The following is a 6,340-nucleotide window of genomic DNA, read 5'->3' as shown; positions in this document are numbered from 1 at the left end:
TTTTTTAAGACCTCGACAATTTATTTCTACTCCATTCAAGAAAAATGATTGTTCTCACAAACTAACACAAGATTTTTCACTGTATTTTGTCTCACTCAAATACTTTCTAAAAACTTTCCAAAAGTCACGCAAGACTTATGAGTGTGTATTCTTTAAGTCATATTCAACTGTAAAGTCTCATACCTGCACAGTCTATCGATCATTCTCATTTTGGAGTGTTACAATGAACGCGACAAAGTTTAGTATACAAGAAATATACAAAGGTTCAAAGGTTCGTAATTAAATAAAAATAATACATTTTTACCTATTTATAAAAAATATAAATAAGTGGTCTTTGAAACAAATCATGACACAAGTGTCTTCCGGTCTTAATTAACTCCTTTAGATCTTGCCACATGTAGTATGTTTCTTCTTCATTCAAACAATCTTCAGTTTTTGTCTAACTATCGATCCAAATTTGTTAAGTTTCAATTCACCTTCCTTTCGAATCACATCATTCAACAATAATAAGCATCCCTTCTCTCATGAATATTAATTAATATATTTTTTGATTATTTCTTTTCTTTACATGTCTTTTAATTGATTCTATATTTTCGACATTAATCTAGCATCTTTCTACTTCAACACTAAAATCCTTATTCGAAAGGAAAATCAAATTGTCAATCGAAAATATTATTCGAACACTCTCAACACTAAGATTAAAAAAAAATAGAAATTATCATCCTAAAGAAGTTTCGGATTTTTAAGGTTGAGTTACAATTCGTGGTCTAAAAAAAAATTGAGTTTCAATTCACTCCTTGTGCTTTAGACTTTGAAAATGAGTTTTCTAGCTTGGCTCTCAATCTTGATGGCAGACGATCAATTAACACCATGCATGACATGTAGAGTTTTTTTTTTTTTTCTAGTAGCTTTGGGCAAAGCATGCATTGACTTGATAAATTAGAATTGTACACAATCTTTTAGAAGTTCAAGCTTTTGTATATGAGAAATTTTTCATCGCATCATTCATTAAGTTTTATCAATATCAAAATAGTTGGACTGAATCAACAATTTATTCCCTTTAATTTTTATTATATAATAAAATCGTATCTTAATAATATAAGGATATGGATTTATAGTTCAAAATAGTTAATCTTATTCTTACGTCTTGTTCGAACTGTAAAGAATTATTTAACTCAAATCAAAATTAAAGTGTGACTTTTCCTCTGTCGGAATACGTCACAAAGAATAAAATACCGAAGTTGGTATTTTCTTATAATCGTTTTTGACCAGTTAGGAATAGTTCGTTAAACTAAATAATTGGTCAGAAAAATTTCTTTATTTTTTTCTCAATTCAAATAGTACGCAATTGTTGCATACTTTTGTTTTCATTCCCTTTGAATATATATTTGCTGGTTTACACTAAGAAGAGACAGCAAAGACATTCCCACTACTTTTCTTTCTTTGTTTTTTTCTTCAGTTTTTATTTTCGTTCCAACTGTCTGCTCTGCCCAAAAAGTAAACATAAAAAAAAAAAAAAGATTTTGATCAAAGTTTGTAATACGAAACTTTTTTAGCTTAATTAGTGACCTGAAATTCAAGTATTGGGATCAAAGAGGTTTATTGATTTACAGTTTACCAAAAGAAATAAAAAAATCTACCACTTTTTTCCAAAAATATATCTTATAAAGAATCGATTTCTCAAATAAAAAAACAATTAATTTCTATATTTGAAATACACAAGTATTTAACGTGAGCAAATCAGGGCTGAACAATATTTTTAGAATTCAATTATGTTACTCACATAATAAGTTTAGATAACCTTTTTAAAAATATTATTATGTTCTTTAATCTTTCTTTTTACGTCAATTATTTTAGTTTTTATCTTCTCTTCCAAATTCTCTTTCCTTTTAAATGATTCTTTTTTTGTTGCTAGCACTCCTCTTTTGACGGTTAGATGAAAATGATAAAACACTAACTTGATTTTGAAAGTTAAAGGATTAATTTTTTTTATAATAAATGGATCAAATTTAGCAAGTTAAATAATTTATATATATATATATATATATATATATATATATATATATATATATATATATATATATATATATATATATATATATATATCGAAAGAGTAATTTAGACATTCTTTTACAAAAATATGTCATATAATACAATTTCTCATTACAATGATCGTTCCATGCATTCAGAAAATTAAACTTATATATACTACTTTTGTTTTGAACAGGAAATAACTGACAAGAACAAAAAAAAGGGAAAATAGAAGCGAAAGAAGGTAATTAAGGTAGGACGACAAATTATTATCTTAAAGAGTTTGACATAAATTAATAAATATAAACAAGAGGAATAAAAGTATTAAATATATTCTTAAAGTTTGGTATAAATTATTATTTTATCTTATTTTTTAATTTTTTACATTAATGCAAGTCAAAATTAGACAAATTTATTATTTTAGAGAGTTTATTAATTTATTAAGTATTAATTTAATATATATATTGATGCCATGTGTGCGAGACATTTTCCTTTTATCTCATGTAAATATATATATATATATATATATATATATATATACTTTGAGAGAAGTTAAATTATTCGATATGGCACTCGCAACTTTTGACATACTAAAAAAAAAAACACATTTTTTTAATAAAGAATTATCATGGCTATCGAGTGGATACGTCGATTTTCGCTTTGAATAAGTTATAATCATAGGAAAAAACTTACTAAATAAAAAATTATCATGGCAGCCGAAGTGTATACATCAATTGTTGCTTTGAATATATATATATATATATATATATATATATATATATAGACTTTTATATACACTGAATTTATAAAATTATTAAAGTTTTTCAATCTATAAAATTTGACACATAGCATAAATTTCTTTTAGTCAACATACACACACATAATCGCACTTGTTTATGATATCTTAAATCTTGGAAAACAATCGATCCAGTTTTTTTTTAAAAAAAAAACTATCTTACAAAATTAAAATAAGTAATTATATGTTTCTTCGAAATAATCTTAAACATAACTACTTAATAATGATGTTAAAAGTTACTTAAAAAAATGATGTCAGTTACACAGCTAGATGAATAAACTAATTAAATTAACATCCATATAATACATGAGGTTTGATTTTGGTAGGTAAATAATACATGAGATGATATGTAATAAAATAAAAATAAAAATATGGAAAGCAAAAAGAGAATGTTTATAGTTTTTTATAGTATGTAAAGGAAATGCAGTAGAAGTTTTTATGTGAATTCACCAATAGGGAGTGACCATGGACATTTATCACTGTTATTTTCGTATCTACGTACTATAATATATATCGTTCTAGAAGCCAAGTTATGTTCTACGGGTATATGTTTCTTGAACAACTTGACACATGCGATGTAGAAAGTCAACTTATTTTTTATTGGATAAAACTTACACCGTGTTCTGACGTCTCGTGCGATGCTTGAAAATAAATATATCTGAATAATTACGTACATTTTAAAATAAAGTTGTATATTATCAATAAGCTTGATTATCAATGCATAATTGTTAAAAAAAAAAAGTATAGCACGCCAGGTCAACATAAGATTGATTGAAGTATGTTATGAACTCATCCTTAAAATACATTAAATTCAACTTTCAGAATCAAAAATGTAATTTTTTTTTGGTACATTAAGGTTAACGGTTCTCCAGGAACCTGCAAAACGATAGGTTGAGTGAAACTGTGAAAATTGATAAAATTGATTTGATTTTATTTTTGACATAAAACTAACAACCGAACCGAACAATACAAACATTTTTCATCTAATAATTAATTTAATTGATTTTTAATTAAATTAGCAATTGAGCCGTTTTGAACCGCAAACATTTTTTATTATGGTTTATATAAAACAGAAAAATGCAAACATAGAAAGTCTTGTTCAAAACATGATAAGTTGGACTAGCATGGGCCCCAACTTCTATCACATCGTTATTAATTCCATGTTGCCGAAGAGCATTAGTATGCTTAGATTTCAAGATCCATTCACATCCCGTTATCTGATATTTTCAATTTGATTCATTATTTTCAGCTTGTTTTTATCTTATATTTTTTATTTATACATTAATTATTTTAATTCCATCACATATATCCTAGATGTGAATGGATGCAATTTTAAGAGTTGTCCTTAGCATTCATCTTTCCAATACTTATGAATTATGACGTCCCCATCCACTTTTCACACCGTTTATTTAATGAAAAAACTAATTAGTTTAATTAACTGTGCTACACGGGATTGTTTAAAGTTATATTTTATCAAATGTGTATTTTATGTGTTTATCTACCTATATCATAGGCATAATTGATTGAAAGAGACGTGTTCTAGACGATAAGATATAAGATTACGAGTTGAAACCAATTTCTTAATTGTTTTTGTATTTTTTATTAATTGTATATATTTATGATTTGTTTAAATTGAAAATAATATTATTTTACATTTTTTTTCATATGTTATGTTTTATCATTTTTTAAGAGTTGAAATCCTTTATATTTTTGTTTTATTCAATTGTCAAAACACATAATTAATCAACAACTTAATTAAAATTAAAAAAACATATTTAAACAACAAGTTAAATCGAACTAAAATATTTCAATTACAAAATAGATATAAAATTACAAATAATAGAACAAAATATTTAAATTTGAAACAATACAACAAAAAATTTTAAAATACAAACAATATAACATAAACTTAATGTTGTTGGCTTGAGCCTACATAGTGGGACATTTGTTTTTTGAATGGTCTGAGATGCGACACATAAAACATCATTTTGATTGATCTGATTCTTAGATATCCATTTCAGTGTATATATGAGAGACATGACAACCTTTAAAATTTCTTTTCATCTTTAGACTGAGACAAATTCTTGGCTCGTGACACGATAACCAATATGCTTTATTGTGCAATTCGTCAAGCAATCCTCTACACATGTTGGAAACACTTTCCAGCATGTATTGTCATCATATGCACACGCAAACTCACTTTCTCTCATTCTCATATATCTCCCTCTTTAACTTTTTCTTAACGTTAGTAGTAAAGCCTAAACCATGGAAGTTATGTCTTCTCCAAATCCTAGAATTGAATTTTTATTGGTTCAAGATGGGTTTTCAGAGGTTGCAAAGCTCGAACAAATTAAAATCGATGACGCTTTAGTGACTGCATTGGTTAAAAGTGAAGACCTAAATCACACACATTTCATTTTCTAGTTGGTGAATGCATAATCACTTTGAAAGATGTTGTTCTTCAACTCGATTTATGCATTGATGGAAAACCAGTTACTGGTCCAACATATTGTGATTAAGAAAAATTGTACGCATACTATATAGGTGTTGGTGAGATCTTAAATGGTTAAAATAAAATATGTTGACTCTTCTAGCAGAACCCACACAACAACAATTAGTAACCCATAGTAGGACATACATTTTAAGGCTCATTGGCGAGGTCTTGATACCACACAAGTCACAAAATAGAGTTCATCTGATGTATCTACCTCTGTTAGCAACTTTTGAATGGGTCAGATGGTACAATTAGGATTCAACATGTTTAGCACATTTGTACAGAGAAATATGTAGGACAATTTTGTCCATCATCCAAAAAAATGGGAGGATGTACAATGTTGTTGTAGTCTTGGACATGTTATTGCATGTCATTCATTCAACCAAGGGTCGAATGCCAACCGTTATATCCACTTGCAACATGGTAAATAAAAATTTCTCACTCGAACAAAAATTATTTTTTGGTAAAGCATTAGACACTAACATATTCCATTTCACTAGATAAAGAGGTAGAGAGCTACGATTTTCTAGGGTCCCTCGCAGTGATGTTATAAGCTACAAATCAAGATTTGATTACATGTGTACTGATAAGGTTAAACCATTGATTTTTGTTTAATTTATTCAAACGTCAATTACATTATTTTTAAAATTATTGATGTAAATTATTTTTTTCAGTTTCATTAGATGCCTCATAAAAGGTTTAAGTCATTTATGCCAAAACATGCATACAAGGATTCCGAAATATGGAGTGCTTGTGTTGCTTTAATTTGTTTCCTTGTCGTAGTCTGACAACAAATTGATAGGATCATGCTCCAATTTAGACTTTGTTAAGACATACAAAATCCACAGCATAATATTTACAAACTCCATCAAACTGACATGAAAGGACATAATGACACAAATTGGGCAGAAGAGCATCAACAATGGATTGTGATTTGAAAGGAAAGACGCAAATATGTGTTAATTGAACAATTTATTCAAGGACATCTAAAACATATGAGTCATTACATGAACTGATAT

The sequence above is a fragment of the Glycine max genome, chromosome 8 (assembly GCF_000004515.6).
Source record: "Glycine max cultivar Williams 82 chromosome 8, Glycine_max_v4.0, whole genome shotgun sequence".
Lineage (NCBI taxonomy): Eukaryota > Viridiplantae > Streptophyta > Magnoliopsida > Fabales > Fabaceae > Glycine > Glycine max.
This window is presented reverse-complemented; position numbering follows the sequence as displayed.